Source organism: Vipera ursinii (genome assembly GCF_947247035.1).
Source record: "Vipera ursinii genome assembly, chromosome: 6".
Classification (NCBI taxonomy): Eukaryota; Metazoa; Chordata; class Lepidosauria; order Squamata; family Viperidae; genus Vipera; species Vipera ursinii.
The window spans coordinates 71496742-71519173 of NC_139515.1; the positions used below are offsets into that span (position 1 = coordinate 71496742).

At 38.2% G+C, this 22432-nt stretch overlaps 1 protein-coding gene across 1 annotated transcript in view; it reads left to right on the forward strand.

The window, feature by feature from the left end:
- DGKI (diacylglycerol kinase iota) overlaps positions 1-22432 on the forward strand; it is a gene marked incomplete at both ends in the record, with an annotated part of 275825 nt that overhangs the window by 183372 nt on the left and 70021 nt on the right. The window lies entirely within an intron of this gene.

Genomic DNA, 22432 nt, shown 5'->3' on the forward strand with positions numbered 1-22432 from the left:
CCCTCTTTTTCTCAAAACTTGTCCCTCAGATGTTTCCATCTCCTGTAATGACTGCCATGCTCCATGTTAAGTACCTTGCACCTTCCCTAAAGACAGAAGAGATCATGCAACAAAACGTTCAGAACTGACCTTGTGAAAACGAATCTCTAATATTAATAATTAATTACACTAGTCTCTTTCTTTTAATTTCTATTTCCCATTATGTTCCTTCTTGGGCTGAATGAACATTTCCAATCCTGCTTTAAGTCTCTTGAAACGAAATAGCATTTGTTTGCTGTACACCCCGCTTTTGGACTCAGCATGCTAACTCATTTGTAAACCCTAGACGTGAGGTCCTTTGCTGTAAACTATTGACATGGGGACATGATCACAACTTTCCTGTCATTTGATTTAAAAGAGAAAGGACTGATATGCACAACTAGATTGCTCCAACATGCGTATGAGGCACTAACTTTCTGAAAATCTGGAACATAAAATGTGATCCTTCACTCAGTACATCCCTAGCCAGCTGGTAGGCAACTTGTATTACTTTTCCTGCTATGTATCCAAAATAGGTTTTTTTCTGACTTGGGCTAGCACAAATGGTTCTCTCTAGTTTGCCTGCTGCACGTTGTTGTACTCTACTATAGTTGGCTACAGTGAAATGTGTCGGGACAGCCTGCCCCTTTCTGGTCACTGCTTGCTGTCCTCATTGGCCTTTTTGTCCTTAGCTGGCAGGCACTTACTCTTCTAAGGGTTTAATCAGAGGACCAATGAAACTGGACTTTTTTTTTTTTACAAATTCACTAGAGATTGGAGGGGGGAATCCTGGTTTTTTCCCCCAAGCATGTTCATTGATGAAATGGTGAAATGGTGGATCTTTTTTTTTAAGGCCAGATATAATGGATAAGAGTTCTGCTAATTGTCCTTTACAACTTTAGGCCCAGTACTCTTCAATATTTTCATAAATGACTTAGATGAGGGAACAGAAGGGTAACTCATCAAATTTGCAGATGACGCTAAGCTGACAGAAATAGCCAACACCCCAGAAGACAAACTCAGGATCCAAAAAGATCTTGACAGATTTGAGCAATGTTCCCTATCCAACAAAATGATATTTAATGTGGAGAAAAGCAAGGTTTTACACCTGGGCAGGAAAAACCAAAGGTACAAGACAGATTAGATGAAACCTGGCTCAAAAACAGTAGCTGTGAGAGGGACCTTGGAGTCCTAGTGGACAATCACTTAAATATGAGCCAGCAGTGTGCAGCAGCAGCCAAAGAAGCTAATACAATCCTTGGTTGTATAAACTGACACATAGAATCAAAATCACATATTAGTACTGCTTTATAAAGCCTCAGTAATACCACACATGCAATACTGCATCCAGTTTTGGTCACCTCATTACAAAAATGATGTTGAGACTTTGGAAAAAGTGTAAAGAAGAACAATTAAGATGATTAAAGGCCTGGAGACTAAAACATATGAAGAATCGTTGCAGGATTTGGGTATGGCCAGTCTAGAGAAAAGAAGGACTAAGAGGGACATGATAGCAATATTCCAGTATTTGAGAGGCTGCCACAAGGCGGAGGGGGTCAATTTACTTTCCAAAGCACCAGAAGGCAAGACAAGAAACAATGGATGGAAACTAATCAAGGAGAGAAGCAACCTGGAATTAAGGAGAAACTTCCTAACAGTGAGGACAATTAACCATTGGGTGCTTCACCACTAGAGATTTTTAAGAAGACACTGGACAGCCATTCATCTGAAATGGTATAGGGTCTCCTGCTTGAGCAGGGGGTGGACTAGAAGACCTCCAAGGTCCCTTCTGATTGATTGATAACTCATGTGACAGGTAGAATGATAAATGGTCTCTCCTCCCCTCCCCTCCCCTCTCCCCCTCCCCCCTCCTCATTCCCCTTTAAAGAAAGCTTTAAAGATTTTGAAATTTGGTATTATTTTGTCCCAGCAATAAATCCTCCAATTTACTCCAATCCTGCTTGAAGTAACTTGAAAGTCTGTTTTTGTGTCTTTTATGAGACTTTATTTTGCTTCCAAACTACTCAAATATCAAAGCAAGGACAAGAAGCTTCCGATGGACAAGATTTAGCCTCATTACATTATATTACTATTTTCATTTGCAAGTGCTTTTATGCTGCTTCAATCAAAAAGGAGTCTAGCATCATACCACAGTTTTCTGCTTTTCACCTTTTTCCCCTCTCCTGTAAACTCTAAGACATTTTTTTAAGGTGGCTCAGTAATAATAAGCTAGGGAGAAGGCAGAAATAAAAGTCTGAATGATGAATACCCCCTGTTACAAGAACGTTTAGAAAAAATAGTATTCTGTAATATGACAAACACATAATATATCAGCTATGGCTGGGAACATCACTAGTAAAGTAAATATATACTGCACTATAAGTTATGAGGTCCTAGAAACTGGAGCCTTCTAAACACATTAAGATCACAACTGTTTGGAATCTTAGGACTTGCATTCCAAACACATCTGGCAATTTTGTACTATCGTGAGGAACACTGCTTTATGGATTTTTAAATTGTTATTGGGTCATATGTATGGAAGTTCATATTCTGAAGAAACAAACTTTTCTGAAAATGTCTATGCTCCACCATAGGTCCTGATGTCTATTGTGTCCCATAGAAGAGGCATTTTTATCATGGTACTATCATCACATACGAAAGCCAGGTAGCTGGAATCATGTATTTAACAAAATCTATTATTTTCACTTAGAATCAAGGTTGTTGAAATAGTTTATTAATAGAGGCAGCTCTTTCTGCTTAGTGTTTGTTCTTGTGAAAGGAAATGATATAATGCAAGAATTATGACATATGAGCCTGTCTCAAGATAATTGTGCGTGGTCCTGTCATCTTATTTGGATCAAAATGTATGCTATGGATTGTAATTGCATTTGGTTTTCATTTATCTTGTTTTGGTACAGAGTGCCAATGGCTCTACAAAATGTACATAGTAGATAATTATCTGCAAAATGTATTGATAGCTGACCTGGAAAAAAAGACACTATACTCGGTTATGTGGTACAATGCCTATCTTCCTACTTCAGCTTCAGCTTTAAGATTTGTGAACTTTAACTTTAACCCCCAGAATTTTCCAGCCAGCCAGCATGCTAAGTGTTGAACTCCACACATCTCCACACAAGTTGCTCAGGTTGAGAAACAATGTTCTATTAGAACAGTCTGGTAGAAGCCATAATGGAGTTACGCATGCCTAGATATATTATATCTTGGAGAAGGGCGGTATACAAATTAAATTAAATAAATTAAATTAAATAAATATCTGGATGACTGGAGATTCTCAGTCATCCTGGTCATGGTTGTCCCAAAGGTGCTTTTTGAAAAGGCAATTGGACTTCGTTTTTCCTTGAAGATATTTCGCTTCTCATTCAAGAAGCTTTTTCAGTTCAGGCACCTTTGGGACGATTATGCAAATTATGCAAATGATAGAATTCATATCATTTGCATAATTATATTATGACACCTGTAATGATACTTTTCTTCCTTATCCTTCCACAGATAGCCATGCCAACAAGGAGAAAGGGTGAGAGAAAGTTAAGGCCTGGGGTAGGGGATCTAAGTATAAAGTATTTTCCTGATTCAGGGAAAGAACTTAAACAAGTTTTATTTTTAAATCATGTCTCCTACATTTTTCTGCCAGTTTTATGCATATATATCCTAATGCTAACTTCTTTGGCTGAGAGAGAAAACGCTAATAAAGAAAACAAAAGAGGAGACAGATTTGATTAAAACAGACATAAGCTTTTAAAATATTTATTTTATATGCATAAAAGGGAAAAAGAAGAGGAAAGAAAAAAACTCCCAGTGCTTAAAACTTTCATATGCTAATGAAAGATAGTCTCACACATACATTTATGCCAACTTATATAATTAGATTCACATTTAAGTCAGTTTACTGAATGATAAAAATGGAAAATGAACCATATAAACTAGTATTTGCAGTCCAAATGTCTAAAAACTCACAAAATATCGTCAAAAGAAGCATTTGGGTACAATTAAAAAGAATATGAGCATTTACAAAAACCAGTGGATCTCTCAGAACAAAAATAATATATCAAATTCCTTTGTTCAAAAGGGAACAATAATAGCATATTAACTAATAGTGCATGTTGTATCTTCAACCATTAGCTTCTCCAAAAAGGTGCAGAGGCATTCATTGTCAATGAAGTATGAATTTTTGTTGAATTAATTATAACTTGGAAAGGGATGTGAGTTCAGTTAGTAAACAGTTATTATAATTTATTGTTTGATACATTTAGTTATATACAATTGGCATTCACTATGCAAAGTGAATAATGAGTGTAATTATTAATGGCAGATTATGTTTATTTTATTACTAATTAACAGTATTGATATGCTGATGGTTTTTGAAGACTCTTGGCTGTTTACAGCATAATACAAAAATAAAACATAAGCTGAAATCAACCCCACCCCAATTAAATATCAACTATTGAAAGCTCTATGAAAGATTTTAATTTCAATTCATTGACTGATTGATTTTATGCCATCAAGTGGTTGTCAAGTTCTAGTGACCCAGTATGTTGGCTGGGGGATTGTAGAACTTGAAACTCACATATCTTAAATTAGCCAAATTTCAGAAATATGGTCCAGAAGAATACTATGAGCAATGATATTGAATTCTGAAAATCATCTGATGCAAAACAATGCTTAAATGAAAGGAACTTGAAACTTGAGACCTGATTCAATTATTCAGCCTAATAGTGGAGGCCATGTGTTAATTGGCATATCAAAATAAGTCAGAGTATTGAACAAGGGATGGAGAATAATAAATTTGTTTAATTTAAAGCCTAATATTTATATGTAAGTGATTAATGAACTGGGCTGAACATTTGGCTTTTTTCCCTAGTCCAGAATGCAAGTTTTAAAAAAGGGACTCTAAGAATAGTATGAATTTGCAAATATTTAGTTTAAATATTTTCTTTCTGCAAACTGTCTTCCAAATTCATCTGTAAAATTTTTGTTGAAGGACATGAAAAAGGCATGTGAACATTGCTAAAGCGACTTAGTTTAACCTTTAAGAATTGGAGTAATAGTTAAATGATATATTTTAATTAGTAAAAAAAACCCTCAGATTTAGTATACAGAGTGAATCTGAAAAGGTTGTACATTTTTTCCTGGTGGTTATTAACCATGGGAAGCTGCCTCCTATATAAATGTATTGCAAAACTCCCTTGCTGTTAAAGTCAATAATAAATATCCTAAATATAAATAATTCATCGAAATACAAAGTAGAGTTCTATGTACATAATATTACCTTTCACTGAAATTAATAGATAGCTCTTCTTCTTCTTCTTCTTCTTCTTCTTCTTCTTCTTCTTCTTCTTCTTCTTCTTCTTCTTCTTCTTCTTCTTCTTCTTCTTCTTCTTCTTCTTCTTCTTCTTCAAAACCCCCTCTTTATAGTCTTGTGGAAGATATTAAACTCTGTTACTAGATTTTTGTATCCCCTAATTCAATAGTAAAGTTATCAAAATGGTTAGGGCATATTGCAGCATGTGGCAGCACTTAATTAACTTTGGATAATATTTTTTTAAAAAGCTAAACAGAGTTGTACTTTGTCAATACTTGGGCAAGATACTGACAGGAAATCTCAGGGCAGTCAGCTAGATCAGAAAATTAAAAAAAATACATCTTGGAAACAATTCTGTAGTGTTGTGAAGAATACTATATGAATATGTAGACTCTCAACTCAAGGAAACATTCCTTGCTTTCATTGCAAGCTTACAAGGTTGAAAGGAGATGATACACATAATCAAAGATACTGTAATTGGAAATTCTAAGCATAGGAAAGCTTATATATCTCAGCATGAAATATAATGATGGTCACTGTTCCAGTTAAGAATATGAACTTATTTGTCCTGCAGCCTTTAGCTGTTTGCTTCCTTTACATAAATCAACTGGAAATGAAGCCAGTTTAAGAAATCCCTTTTGTAAAAGAGCCAGGGGAAGGAGTTAAACTAGGCATCATTTTAGAGTCCTTACATAGCCACAAAAGAATGAAGTCTAACACCCCTTGGTTGCCACTGACTCTCATCTAACTTTAACTAGTGCTGACCATTAGTTGAGAAGATTCCTGTGCGTAGGCTTTTAGCAATAAAACAGTTAATCAGTTCACACGTGGAGCTTATTTTTCATGCCTGAGATTATGGATTTCAACTCCTTATTCCACGTGGCCCTAATAATGCCCTGGTATTATTCTAATGCAGATAACATGGTTCCCGATTAGTGGAATCTTCTGCTTTTCCTTTCTTACCCATATTGGGAAAGCAAGTTCCAAGATGCATTCCTTTCTGTGTCTTTTGAGGACTGGCAGGCGGGGGGGGGGGAGAAAACTGGGTCAAAGACATCCAATGTAAAAGGTCTATCAAAGTCAGGAAGTGTGGACTGGGAGGGGAGTAAGGAAGAATCATTTGACCAGTTGGAATGGAGGCATTTGTATAAGATAGAAGGGAGACCAAAAACACACCAGTAGAAGGGTAAAAATGCTTCTGTTGAGGTAGCACAAGAAAACACAAGTGGAGTTCTTAGAAGCTCAGGGGCGGACTGAGGTCAATATCAATTGTTCCTGTTTCCTGAAACAATAGATGGCCCAGCCTCATGGTGGGGACAAGCAGCAAGTGCAGATGAATGTTAAGGTAACACACAGATGAGCAGGAAGGAAGATCCATGAAGCTTTGGCTTCCCATTTGACTTACCTAATATCCGCTTGCTAAAATTTGCAGTAGCATGAATAATTATTTTCATTAAAATTGGGCATTCCATAATTCAGTGGCTGGCTGGGGAATTCTGGGAGTTGAAGTCTGCACTTCTTAAAGTTGCTAAGGTTGAAAAACTCTGCCCTAACCTGTAGAGAACCAACCATGTGTGGTTTATACATAATCTGGGGCTGCTATAAACACGAGCAGATTATGTTACATATGCCAGTGATTCATCTTTTCATTTGTCATGAGAGTTTGTCCTAAGGGTCGTTATGATGGCAAATAAAGAGTTGAAAGAAATTGAAGGACATAAATTTAAAGACATCTGCAAACCCTTGAAGTCCTTCAGTCTGTAGTTTCACGCATACTGTAAGTATTTTCACATAGGATTTCTGCTTGCCCTGCTAGTTAAATTACATTGTGCAGCCATCCTATCTACAATGTCTTCTACAATGGATTTTTTTTCTGGAAAGAAAAAAGTAGAATTCTGGATGCTTATAAATAGAGGGTGGCATTGTTTGGACCTCCACAAAATTCCATAAATAGAGAAAATTGTTTGCGTTTAAAAGCCATGATTTTCTGAAGAAAAGAACTAAAGGAATCATACAATTAGGGAAGCCAGGGTTTCTTTCTCTCTTTTAATAAACCACATGTAATTTGAGAACTGCAATTAACATAGATATCCTTACAAACTCTGAATGCATTTACAAGAATGTGTATATATGTGTGTATATTGACAAGCATTCTTTTGCAAAGATAGTAAGCCATTCTGGAACAAGATTTAAGCGCCACCAATCTCGATGTTGTTTCCATCCAAAGCAGGGAAGAAAAATATATTTGTTTATGGCTTTTATCTTTCCTGTCCCTTTATGCTCTGCATCGGACTGAATTAATCCAGCAAAAGAATGACTTGCCTTTCACCTCCCGCTATTTCTAGGAGGAGAAAATGGGTGATGAATGAAATAAATGAAAATTGGCTTTGTAGTAACAATACTGCAATTTTGCCAGACTGGAGATACAAATCTGATACATAATCGGAATGTCACTTTGAAGAGAAAAGTGCTACATTATCAGCATCCAGCTTCTCGAAAAGGCATTTTCTGATCAAAAGACAACCTCCTGTTTCACACATAAGCTCTGCAGTCATCTGAGATTGGCGATAGCCTCCTGTGACACTGTAAAGCAGGGGCGTCAAACTCAATTTCATTGAGGGCCGCATCAGCATTGCGGTTGCCCTCGGGGCCGGGTGGGTATGGCCAGGGTGGGCGTGGCCTACTGGGTGGGCGTGGCTAGAGTGCATATGGCCTACTGGGTGGGCGTGGCCAGCTCTACATCGTTCACATCAAGGGTGTCTATGGGGGCCTGGGCAGGAGTGGGACAAATCTGAGGGTCTCTGGCAGAAGGAGGGTCTCTGGGCTGGGGCCAAGGCATCCTGTTTCCAGGATGGCTTTGCGGGCCACATGATACCACTTCACGGGGCGGATCCAGCCCCCCGGGCCTTGTGTTTGACATCTCTGCTGTAAAGAGAGCACAAGGGAAGCACCATTACTCAGGCCAAGTTACCCATTTTATTTCAGCATTTTCTTCCTCACGGTTGGTTTTGGAAGTTTGCAAGTGGGAGAGAGAAATATATTTTCTCCTAACTGTACTGTCCTGCAACTGTTTTTTGAAGGTATCTTCTCCCAATGAGGAGACAATATGTAATATTAACAATGAACAATGAGCATTCTGGATAATGCTCATGAACATTGAGCATTCTGGATAATGTAATTTTATATTTGTATTACTAATGGATTGAAACTAGATCCTCCTCAGTGTGACATTCAGTTGAAGAGTCCTCGATAGGCTTGTCTCCCATAGATTTATCCAGTCCTGTTTAAAACCCAGTCAAGTTAATGGCCCATCTTCTGCTCACAAATTTGTGTGATTTATGAAAAAGAGGGTGTTTTTTAAAAAAAAACACACAAACATTGGCCTAAAAGTTGAAAGGAGAAAATCTTCCACCTCATGAGTCTGTGTACGATTGCATCGAGGTATCAAAGTGATACATAAATACATAGTTATCCCTGTCCATTTCCTCCTAGCGGTGCACATTTTATACACCTGAGTCATGTTCCCATCAATTACTTTTTCTTCCAAGCTAAACATTCCCAGACATTCTACCCTCTTCTTAAGAAGTTGTTCATGACTTCTGATCTTTTTTGTTGCCCACTTCTTCCATTTTTTTTAAAAATTCCATTGATATCCCGCCCTTCTCTGAAGACTCAGGGCGGCTTACAAGCTTAGCAGTAGCCTTCATTCTATGTATATGCCTGCTTATTAGGGCTTTCACACACACCCCAAGCGGCATTATTACAAAGTCAGCTTAATTGCCCCCAACAATCTGGGTCCTCATTTTACCTACCTCGGAAGGATGGAAGGCTGAGTCAACCTTGAGCCTGGTGGGATGCGAACCTGCACTAATTGCAGGCAGCTGGTGTTACTTAAGGAGCCATTAGCCCACTGCTCCGTCATGCAAAGTATTCTAAACCTGTACTGTATGTGCCATATTTTTTTTTATAAGAACACAATGATATCTGCAATTTTATTTTCAATCCCTCTCTTAGTAATCTTAGCATGGAATTTGCCTTTTCACAGCTACTACACACTGCACTGATATATTTTGGAGCTCCATTGGACAGCAATTTCCTCCTTCCCTTTTTAAAGCAAACATTATAAGGGAAGAATGATAATGTGTCTCTGTGTGTGTGTGTGTGTGTGTGTGTGTGCGCACGCATTCAGCTAGTTTCTGAATTTTGCACCCTTTTATTGATCAAATGGAAGGAACATTGGCTGGCTTAATGGGAGAACAGAACATTCATTAGCAGCACAAAATTGTTACAGGGAGATTAAGACCCAGTAAACAGTGATTTTTTGAGTAAAAAGGGGAGATTAATATTATCAATCTAATTATGTGTATTTGGATTTAAAATGTATCCATTATGGAATGAGCCTTAGAACTGCAATATTAAAAACTATCCCTTTGTCCAAGAAATCCAAGTTGGAGACCTAGAAATCTGCAAATGATCCTTTCCATTTAAAACTGTTTAGTTTTGGTTATGGATTTTTTTAGTTGTCTTTAAGTTTTATCTTGTTCCTACTCTAGGTTACAATTCATTGACTTTGGGCTAAATTAAAGGGGGAGGGGGAGGAAATTAAGTTTGATGCCCACAAGTCTTTCTGATTAAACATCAAACAGAAAAATGTCACACGTGAAATGTACTTTGCATTTCTCCAAAGCTCTCATGTACGTAGTTCTGGGAGAAAGACAAACAGACCCCTTTTATATCAGGCGTAAACTGCTCTTGTGTTTGTAAGGCTGATCATTTTTAATTGAACAAGAAAGAGGATGAGAGGACTTTATAATGAACAATGAGCATTCTGGATAATGTAATTTTATATTTGTACTGCTAATGGATCGAAACCAGATCCTCTTCAGTCCGATGTTGTTCAAGTAATGAAATAGTCTGGGACATACTATTATTATCTATACAGCATATCATGAGGGGCTATACTGGTGTTGCAAGTAAGGATAGTGCACAGCTCTGGCTGATCTTCACACGTGTATGTGGGAGAGAAAGTGAACAAAATTTTTCTATTCCAATTTCAGAACCTACAATAAATATTTTGTTGGGCCTATTCAAATTGGTGTTGAGATAGTTGCATGTTTGTAGCTTTGTTTGAAATTGTATTACCTGCTTTCTTTAAACCATGTTCCATGTGATTTCATTGGGGCCTTGTTTGACCTATGTGCAGGAAAACACATCTCGTTTTTTTTTCCAAAACTTGGTTCTCCCCTGCTGCAAAAATCCCAAACTGTGAATAATAATGACAAGACCACTGGACTAATAACAATTAAATGAGGTGAAAGGAATGGTTATGAGACAGATGAGGAAGTAGGGAATCCATTTATACTGAGACGGTAGCAGCTATTTACTGTTAGTAAAAAGAACTGTAGATGCAATGCCTTTTCAAAACTCTGCCTGGATCGAAAATGTGCACAGCAGTTCCCCTATCATTTTGTACCTGTATTTTCTCTTTCTTGTCCACTAAAGTCAATAAGCAGGGTCTGCCTGCATTAAATTTTGAAGGATTAGTGTTATAGTACTGTTTGGAAAACACCAATATGTCTGAATACCAATATATTTGAAATACTGAGTCGTACTTTGGGTGAGGTCTTCATCAATGGAGGTACCTGGAGCAATTTTTCTGATAGCTTCCGCCTTTCTCTATCAGAGCCCTTCACCTCTTGCCATGTCCAAGATTACATCCTGCTACAAGAGTCTCTACCTTTTGCCCTTGTGCTGTCTCATGCTATAGTACCAGAACCATTTCTTTTCATTGTGCTCGCTGGTATCTATCCTTGGCTTTGGGTACGCTGCCCTAGAACTTAATATACATCTCCATTTAGCTTGTATGTAATGCTTTCCTTTTGTTTTGGTTAAATGTTGTCTGTCTTTCTCTCTTTCTTTCTCTCTTTCTGTCTGTCTGTCTGGGCTTTTTTCTTGTTTGTCCATCCTGTTGTGCTGATCCTGCTGTGGCTACTCATTTCCTGCTGCCTATAGCATCCAAAAAGTGCCATCTGCTGACCTGAGGAGAGTTTCGGCTCCCCCTGATTCTTTTACCATGTGAGTACTTACTTGTCTTTCCCTTCCCTATTTTTAAGTATCACCTTTTTCTTTCAGGCTTCATCTTCTCCTTCTCTGCATGGTTTATGTAGCATGAATCCTGTAGTCATCTGGAAATGCTTTCACCAAAGCTAGCATTTCCAGCAATGCATTGTGCCAACCAGTGCCTGAAACTGATACTGAACAAAAGTTACTTATGCTAGAACAGGGGTCCCCAACCCCTGGTCCTTGGACCAGCACTGGGCCCTGGCATGCCAGCAACCAGGCTGTACAAACTAGTGAAGCGCCATCTGTGGGATGCAGGCAGTACACAAAATCACACCCCCTCCTGTCCATGGAAAAAAATCTTCCTCCAGGAAAGTGGTCCCTGGTACCCAAAAGGTTGGGGGGGGGCCTGTGCTAAAGTTGCTGACAACCCTGAGCTGAGTAATTTATTTTATTTATTTATTTATTTTATTTAATTTCTATACCGCCCTTCTCCCTAAGGGACTCAGGGCGGTATAGAATAACAGTCTAGTTGTGCAAGGGTCACATCTGAAGTGAAATTATTTGATTGTGAGTGGAGGGTGAAAGTGTTCCAATTTCTTGGGTCTTTTATAGTCCTTTTTAGTAACCTCAGAGAACACAGACTAGGTAGTTCAATCCAAAATATAGCCTGCCTTCCCCCCTCCCCCCGCCCTCCTTCTGATACTTGAGAAGGAAGGCCCTTGATGAATAACCATCCACTGCTTCAAGACACAATTCATACAGACCGAACCATAGCTAAACATTACTCTTTCTCAAGTTCCTGAGAGAGAACTTGTCAAAAAGCAGCAGTCAAGCAGTCTTCTTTTCAAGGAGAAGCACACATTTGTTTGTCTATTACACATTCCACTCTTCCTTCACAGGGTTCAGAACACATGCATGATACCTGTCTTCCTTGAAATACCTGTTTCCTACATAGCCTTTAATAAACTAAATTCCCATTCCCATTGGAACTAAAATTGTTTTCTCATTGCTGAGCTGAAATGCTCTTTGTACATACTTGGGATGACAAGAAAGTGTTAAATTTTCTGTCCTCATTTCCAATCCCTCCTCATCCTTCTGTTTCAAGTGGCTGCAGCCACCTGGCTTTCTTACAACATAAAATGTGACAAAGCATAGCAGATTTTAAACTCCTTGGGGCTGCCCTTGGATAATGTTAGAATAAGAGGGGAAACACCAGCTATGGTTGCTGTAAAACAACCTCACCAATGGATGGGGATGAAAAAAAGACAATGTTGCAGGGACATTGTGGAAAAAATATGTTTCCAGGGCATGTTCTTTCCAGCTCATAAGCTATTCAGAGCAGAAATTGCTCAGAGGAAAGAATTATGACATATTTTACAAAGCAGTCTGCTGATTCTGTTACATTGGTATGTCAGTCAATCAAATACAGAGTAGAAATTACAGCTTTTGAAACTCAGAGTTGGTGGTGGAATCCACAAATACTCTGCTTATTCTTTCCTGAAAGGTGTTATAAACTGAGACCATGATTGTACCAACTGACTTTCATCCACATTGTGTAAATCATCCCAAATAGTGTTCTCCTGGCTTCTTTATGCACAGTGCAAGCAACTATAGCCCACAAAGATATATAGGTATAGGTATAGGTATAGGTATAGGAGAGAGAGAGAGAGAGAGAGAGAGAGAGAGAGAGAGAGAGAGAGAGAGAGAGAGAGAGAGAGAGAGAGAGAGAGAGAGAGAGAGGGATAACCAGAAACTTATCAGTGCATAACTTCAACTGGTGCAGAGTTCATACTCTGAACATATGTGGATATTGGGAAGAAGCATCATGTAATATGTCTGATGTGGGCCAAGGTATTTAGTTCAGCCCTGTTTGCATGTTTAGTTAAATACTTTTAAAAATGCTTGCATAGAGCATGTATGGCAGATGCATGTCGCTTAATAAGAAATCAAATTCTAGAATGTATTTAAAGAATTAAACGTTTCTAGAATCCCAATTCATTTTAGATACTGGATCAAGGTATAAAGAGAGTAGTAGGTTTTAGAAAATAGTTTAAATTATTCTATATCCCAAATCTGAGATCAGTTAACCTAACAGCTTCACAACAACCGATTGTTAGCATGCCTAATAAATTAAAGCATCAAACCCCCAAAGCATTGTGAAATTTAGATTTAGGGTGCTACTCACTATGATATTCTGCTGCTCAGAGTCACTTGATGGTGAGTCAGCGTGTGGTCCTCAATGGAACTGCATCTACATGGAGGGAAGTGTGTAGTGGGGTGCCCCAGGGCTCTGTTCTGGGCCCAGTGCTCTTCAACTTCTTCATCAATGATTTGGATGAGGGGACAAATGGGGAACTTATCAAATTTGCAGATGACACCAAGCTGGCAGGAATAGCCAACACTCCAGAAGATAGGCTTAAGATACAGAAGGATCTTGACAGACTTGAACATTGGGCGCTATCTAACAAAATGAAATTCAATGGTGAATAAAGTAAGGTTTTACATTTAGGCAAGAAAAAACAAATGCACCGGTATAGTATAGGTAGTAACTGGCTCAATCATAGTAACGGTGAGAGGAATCTTGGAGCCCTAGTGGACAATCACTTAAATATGAGCCAGCAGTGTGCTGCAGCTGCCAAAAAAGCCAACACAGTGCTAGGCTGCATTAACAGAGTGTTAGAATCAAGATCATGTGAAGTGTTAATACCACTTTATAACACCTTGGTAAGGCCACACTTGAAATACTGCATCCAGTTTTGGTCACCACAATGTAAAAAAGATGTTGAGACTCTAGAAAGAGTACAGACAAGAGCAACAAAGATGATTAGGGGACTGGAGACTAAAACATATAAAGAACGATTGCTGGAATTGGGTATGTGTAGTTTAATGAAGAGAAGGGTGAGGGGGTGACATCACAGCAGTGTTCCAATATCTCAGGGGTTGCCACAAAGAAGAGGGAGTCAAACTATTCCCCAAAGAGAGAAGCAACCTTGAATTAAGGAGAAATTTCCTGACAGTTAGAACAATTAATCAGTGGAACAACCTGCCTCCAGAAGTTGTGAATGCCCCAACATTGGAAGTTTTTAAGAAGAGACTGGACAACCATTTTTCTAAAATGGTATAGGGTTTCCTGCCTGAACAGGGGGATTGGACTAGAAGACCTCCAAAGTCCCTTCCAACTTTATTATTATTGTTATTGTTGTTGTTGTTGTTATTATTATTTGGTATAGGGTTTCCTGCTTGAGCATAGGTTGGACTAGAAGACCTTCAAGGTCCTTTCCAACTCTGTTATTCTGTTAGCTGCATGCTTACATAAGTTTATATACAGCATTTATCAACATTTCTCTGCTATAAATCAGCCCACAATTATGGGCTTTTTCCTCACTTAGATTTTGGGCAGGAAAAAAAATTATGCAACTATAAAATGTTGGACGAATTGGAGATTTCTATGCCATTTCTTTCACAAACGCCAATGACAAAATTGCTACTATATTGATGATGGCTAGTTATTTCTCTTCTATCTATTGATTTACTATCTTTCTATTTATCCATCCATCATCCATTCATCCATTCTGATGGCTTTTTAGCACTGTTGAAACAATAAAAGCCATAACTCCAAAATTACCCATCAAAAACCCAATGATTAATATCTGTGGAAATGCAAAATTCTCAAAATGTTCACCCTTTCCTACGAATACATTGTAAAATATTTCAGCAAGGTTTGTTACAATAAAGGATTTGCCCATAGGAACAGAAAATAATGGAAGGCAAACTATTAGATACACTTGTATCTATTTTGTTTCAGATTCCAGTTCTTTAATAAAGACACTTGTTAAATTGAAAAGTGAAACAAAATACTGTAAGGATGAAAGGTTATTTTCCATGTTCCGGCCAATCCCCCCCTAATATTTCTCTAGGTCATTTCTCCATTTCTTTTGATTCACTCTTCAACGATCAGACATTCTCCGGACACCTCAGTCATCGTTATTAGTTTTGGGGATTTTATTTTTATTTAATTATATCCCACCTTTATTATTGTTGCAAATAACTCAAGTGATGAACACATCCAACACACCTTCTTCCTCCTATTTTCCCCACAACAACAACCCTGTGAAGTGAGTTGGACCGAGAGAGAATGACGGGCCCAAGGTCACCAAGTTGGCTTTCATGGCTAAGGCAGGACTAGAATTCATGGTCTCCTGCTTTCTAGCCTGGTGTCTTAACCTCTAGACCAAACTGGCTCTCAGTTGGTTCCATTGAAATAATTTCTTCCTGGAAAAACTTTTTATATTTCTGCTGATTTTATAGTATATTTCTGCTGGCTTTGGCCCTTTATGTGACTGAAGCTATTTTGGTTGTGGACTTGCCGTTTGGTCCTGAACATATTATATGTACTATCAGCCGAAGAATCACCCATGGAACCACACTGACATAAGATTCCTCTCATTAGTTGGAATTTTAAGGAAATTTTCTGGACTTTCTTCCCAAATGGATGCTGGGAAGATTTATCCATTTTTAAAATGGCTGCTGTAAAAAACAAAATTGCTAGAAACTAAAGATTTACCAGAATTTAGATGTCATCCCTTCTAGGTCCTTGTCCGACTGAATATTTCGTTAATCCCAGCTTACTTTTGCCTATTTTTTTTTTGCGGGGGGAGACTGATTTTAAAAATGACACAATTGTTTTCTAAGGGAAATTGTTTTCAAAGGCTGTTATTAAAAAGAAGAATAAAGTACTAGTAGAAAGATAGATAAATGAAGCAAGCAGCTTAGTTAATATGAACAGCATATTTCCAAGGTATCAATTTGGGACAGACTATATCAGTGTTAATAAAATAATTTTTTAAAAAGTATCTGAACATTCTGGTAGGAATATCCATGAAAATGCAACTTCCTAGACACCTCTACCTTATGATCTACTTATTTGGCAGTAAATAAAACCACATTATGTTCACTCTTAGGAATTAATGGATGTGTGGAAAGGCAGGGAGACTTCTGACCTCTGACAAAGGAATTTAAATTGGAAGATGGATGATCCTATAACAATAAGTACAAAAATCCCCCACTCAAACTATTGAACACTCTGAGTATTTGCCAGAGCAGGTTATAAATCTAACAAACAATGAGAAGAAAGTGAACTTCTCTAAAAGTATTTTCTCCCATGGAACAAATTTCAAAACTTTTAATTTCATTGAATTGGATGGTAAATTAAATATAAATGCAGGATAATCTCTTTGCCTGATGTTAGTAGATAAGAAATTGTCTTAGTTGGAGAAAAACATTCTAACTAGCTTGCCAATGTTCTTCAGCAAGACTACAATGTTCAGAAACAAACAAAAAAAACTTGAAAAGGAATGTTCAAATATGAAACTGTGTAACTACAATATATAAAAAGAAAATGGTTCCTGAAAGTATCTTTGTTGGTTTTGATGAACTAGTTTAAATTGCTATAATTTATTGGCTGATCCATTAGGGCTCAGTGAAGTCCAAGATATTTTCCTAACTTAGGTAAAAGGTAATCTTCTTTGCGAAAACTCTATTCATAACTTATGGACATATGCTTGTATTTTTCTTGGCACAATATAGAATTGATTTGACATTTGCCTTCTTCCAGCATAGCATACAGTCCTTAGTTTTCCTAGTGATCTCCCATCCAAATATTAAATATTAATATTGCTTAGCTTTTCAAGATCAGCCTAAGTCAGAAAATTAGTCAACTATGGAACTATGTTATGGATACTTCCTGCTGCTCTGAATGCTACACATTGAAGGTTTGGACAGAAGAGTCTGGACAAATCTGCATTTCTTGTCATCCCATTGTTTCCATTTTGTCCTTAAACACATCTGCATGAATATCTGTGGATGGATGCACAATGCAACAGATGAAGTGGGCACTAGCTCCCAACCAGGACTCTTGTTTTCTTCTGGGTTGACATCTTATTTTGAATGAGTAAAGTGTTTTCAATTGAAGCATCATATTTAATGCATATCACTTCTAAGTTCTGACAATGAAATCACACTAGCGAGGTTAATTATTTTTCTTTTGTAAGCTGGTGTTTTCCTTCTCCCTATTATTCTAAAAAGCAAGGACATTTAATTAGTTTTGCATGTTTACTGAGAAGATAAATAGTTCATTAATCTGTCATAGCAAACGTGCCCCAGGAGAGTTCTGAATTTCCTGAAGTTTAATGTTGGGTTCTGTTTTTAAAGAGGCAGATTTCCTATTGAATCATATTAAATGCAGGTTCTTGCCTGACAGCTATTTGCGAATAGATTCTTCCTCTGTTTTTCTCTATACAGACATGTTATGGTTCACAGGCTTTAAAAATAATTGTCAGAAAATGTGGATGCTTAAAATTAAATACTCTCTTTCAGTTGCATCAGCCTGAACCTGTGGCAGAGGCATTGTTTGGGTATCAGATCCCTGCTCTCAATTCCATTAGATTAGATTCCTTCCTTTTCTTTTTACTTGTCACCTGGGCAGAAATGCAGAAAAGAATAGACCCAGCATTTGAATAATTAAGGTGCCAGAACTAGAACTGCTTCCTTTGTTTCTTTAAAATAAGATTAGCCTACTCTTCTACTTAAAAAACATTCGAAATGGTTTACAAGATACAGGAAATAAAAACAGAATTAAGAATACAGTTGGCTGCAATTTTATAAAACACTTAAAACTTTGCACTGAATTTTGTGAAGACATTTACTGAGAGCTTCATGTAAGAACTGCATGCTGGCTATGATTGGACACTTCTGCTTCAAGGATAGCTCAGAAAGATTCAAACCTGACAAATCTGTACAGTATTCCCTCTACTCCTTGTCTAAATCATGTATTCCAATAGGTAATGCTATGTTGAGGATGTAATCTTATAATGTGTAGCTGATCACTTCTTGTAGTACTTGAATCAATGGTTCAGTTGATGAAAAAGGACTATATCTTGACTATTTATTAGTTTCTGGTGGAATGACAATAGAAGAGGTTTCCCTTTGAAGTTATGAACTCTATTTGGTTAGAGATCTAATAGTTGAACTGCCACCGATCATATTTCCTGAATGAGCTAGGGAGGTGAGATTGCACAGGTGAATGTAGCTTTCCCTTCTAATTCTAATTCTTCAACTCAGAAATATATTGGGCAAGGAGAAAGATGAGGCTGTGAAGACTTTAAGGGAAACCATGTAGTATTTTGTGGTGCATACAAGTCCCCCATTGTTGATTAGCTTCTAAAGTTGACTGCTTGAATACATTCACCCACATTCCATGCTAAGAAGAAAAGTATAGAAGGTCAAAAAAGAATAAAACAATAACACAAAATGTGTTATTGGTTATGAATATCTCGTCCTTTCCAGGTGCTAGAACTTCTCTCTGTGGTTAATTTGGCTTGAGCTGTAAGAGAGATCCAATTCCATTGCCACCCATAGGTTACTTCTGGATGCTGTTGATCACAGAGACAGAAGTAGCTTCACTACCCTGTCACTTCAGCATTAGATGAAAATGGGGTTAATTGCTACTGATTGCTCCCCCCCCCCCGTTTTACCTCATGCCCCTCCATGTCAACAGGGTTACCTTTGGATATGGGCTTGATGTGCTTTCAGAAATAGTCCAACTGGCAGTCAGAGGCCCAAAGTAACTCATTATTGGCAACTTGGCAGGTGGGTAAACATATGGTTCTGTCAGGACCCACCCCAAACCACGTCTTAGGAAAACAAAAACTCTTGGAGTCAGTTCTAGTTCAAAAGGAATCTTTACTAGGACATGCTTGGTAGTGGGAAAACAAGACAGGACTTAGTATTGTTTTACAAATTGAAATTTTATAAAGGGTTCCCGGTTCAACCCCCCTTCCCTCAACCCCATTTGGTCAGCCCCCATCCTTCTACTTTGTGTCATCCCTTTTGTGGGGGGGAAAAAGGAACTTCGAATCTTTGTGGTTATTGCTTTCTTCCTCTCCAGAATTAAAAGAAGTCACAAGCCAGATGCCTTCTTCTCTAACCCTCCCTTTTGTTCCCCCCAGTTCAAAAGGTTCCTTTGGCCTTTGAAATAACCTAAGGCTTGCTGAATCCACATATACTCCTCCTTCCTCGGGAGATGGCAGAATCCATGGGGGGGGGGATAATGTTTTAAACATACATTTATGAATGTGATATAAATGGATTCTGACAGGTTCTAAGTACCCGCCTGTAAATATTCAATTTCATCCCTGTTCCACATTAAGGAGAGTTACTGATAGTTATTTTTACATCAGTAGTTGAAATAGTATGTAGGAATGACCTTGGGAGACAGCTGGAAGAGCTGCAGACTAAAAAGTGGTCAGACAACCCACAGAAGGAATGAGGGACATGGCAAACATCTTAGAAGGGACCATTAATCATTTTCTTAAGGAAAGCAGCAGTCTTCAGCCTTGTCACTGTGGCAAAGTGACAATTGGGGCAGCAATTTTATGCTGGCATATTTTTCTGCTGGCTCAATGATTGGTAGAGAGCACTTGAAGTGGTCATTTGCCTTAAACCTCCTCCTATGAGGAACAAGTATTCCAACAGTAAATGTTAGACTGGAAATTTTTTTCATGGAGAATCTTTGTCTTGAATGCTCTGGGCAACATGCTTCCTTTCTATGGAGTAGCACATAATTGCCTATTAAATGTTATACACACACACACACACACACACACACATATATATATGTATATAGAAGAAGGAAGCTGAAGCCACAAGCCTGATGATGACGGATGGGATTCCATCGAAACGTTGTTCCTACACCTTTAGTTCTACGTGGGAAAAACCCCGAATAACCAAAAATCCATATATATATATATATATGTATGTATGTATGTATGTATGTATGTATGTATGTATGTAAAGGTAAAGGTTCCCCTGCACATGCGTGCTAGTCATTTCCAACTCTAGGGGCCGGTGCTCATCTCCGTTTCAAAGCCGAAAGAGCCAGTGCTTCTCTGAGGATGTCTCCATGGTCATGTGGCCGGCATGACTAGATGCCAAAGGCACACAGAACGCTGTTACCTTCCCACCGTAGTGGTCCCTATTTTTCTACTTGCATTTTTATGTGCTTTCGAACTGCTAAGTTGGCAGAAGCTGGGATGAGTAACAGGTGCTCACTCTGTTACGTGGCACTTGGGATTCGACCCGCCAAACTGCCGACCATCTGATCGACAAGCTCAGCATCCTAACCCACTGAGCCACCGTGTATATATATATATATATGTTTCAAAGCAAAATAATATTTTTAAATGAAGGTATTCTAATGAAAGGGCTTGCAGATAGTCAAAATGGTGCTATTGTCTTGATAAAGTAGATATTCTTTGCATTCCTTTAAAGCAGGGTTCTCAAAAGTGTTCAATATTAACACCTAAGGATTAATGGACTATCCATAGAGTGATTATTATTATTTGTAGTACTATTATTTAAAGTAGTATTTATTAAAATATTTTTATATAAATGTTTATGAGTCAATGGACAATCTAAAATTTCTGGAAGGGGTCAATGAGATGAAGATTTTGGGGACTGATGCCTAATACTAATACTTCTGTGTCAGAAGCACTGATTTCCAGAAGTGCTTCCATGGTGAAAGGATTTGCTGGTGGTGTCACCATTGCCTAGGAGATGCCCTGTCAGGGGCCCCTTTCAAGTACACATGTATTCACCCACCAAAGTGGTACCCATTCGTGGTCTCCTGCTTTCAAATCGCTGGATTGATGGTAATTAAAGCATGTGATGAGAACTCACCCCACCCCTAGGTAGCAACAGGTCTCAAATGTGAAGCTGCCAATTGTCAGCCCAGCATTCTAACCTCATGAGCCACTGCGCTCCTTGGGACCCATGCTTTAAAGTAATCAGTGGCTTTCTAAGAGTCAATAGGTTAGAGTGTTGAAATCTTTGGATGAAATAGAATTGACCAATTTCTTTTCATTACCAAATTCCAATAACATAATGACTCAAGAGACTTTGGAGCAGTTTTCACATCCTGGAAACCTCACAAGAGACATTCTGTTACTTTTGATTGATTAAATTAAATTACATGACATGACATCAAGTTGTTGTCAGCTCTTAGTGACCACTTAGATTATGGGTGTCAAACTCGCCACATCACATGAGATCTTGCGACATATCGTGACAGTTTTGCATTGCCAGAGCTGGGGTGGACGTGGCCCCATATGATGCAACTGGCCCACGGGTTGGCAGTTTGACACCCTGACTTAGATTTCTTCATGACAATCTATCCCTAACTTGGTTCTTCAGCTATTCCAATGACTCTCCCAGTGCCACTGTAAATGAGTCTATACAGCTTGCTACTGCCTGTCCACCTCTTTCCTTCAATCTTTGCCAGCATTAAAGCCTTTTTCAGAATGTGTCCAAAGTAGGATAATTTGAACCTGATTATTTGGGCCTCAAGTGAGAACTCTGGGTTGATTTGTTTAATGATCCATTGGTTTGTTTTCTTGGCTGTCCATAGAGTTACTGTTTCAGAAACAATTATTTTATTCCAAACATTAGGGACAACAATACTATCCATCATATTCATCTTAATTTTTCAGTCCACTGGTTTCTGAATTTTAAGTAAATCTTGTCTGTGTTGAGTAATTGGCAAAATTAACGCACAGAAAGCCTATTGTTTGTGGTTCAAGTTCTGCTTTCTCCCATACACCATGTCTTGAATTTCTTTCCCAAACCAGCAGGTAAATATGTTTGGCTAGCTGAAGTGGCTGGATGCCAGTTAAAATGGACAGCTGTCCCTTGAAGCACATGGAAGTTTTGGGTGCCATCATTTCTCAGACAATTTATGACAGCTTGCATTGTGTGGAAAGAATTTTGACATTTGAGGGCACCTGGGGTGCACAGCTGCTGCTCTTTAGTGGTGGTGAATTTATTATCTGTTTGGAGGCTTGAAGAACTGTAATTATTTTGGATATACTGAAGAGTGTTCTTCCAAAGAAAATGCTTGTGATGAGCTATTTTTTAAAAAAACACACACACAGATTTTCTAGCTGATTTCATTCCTACCTGTCATTTTCATACTGCCTA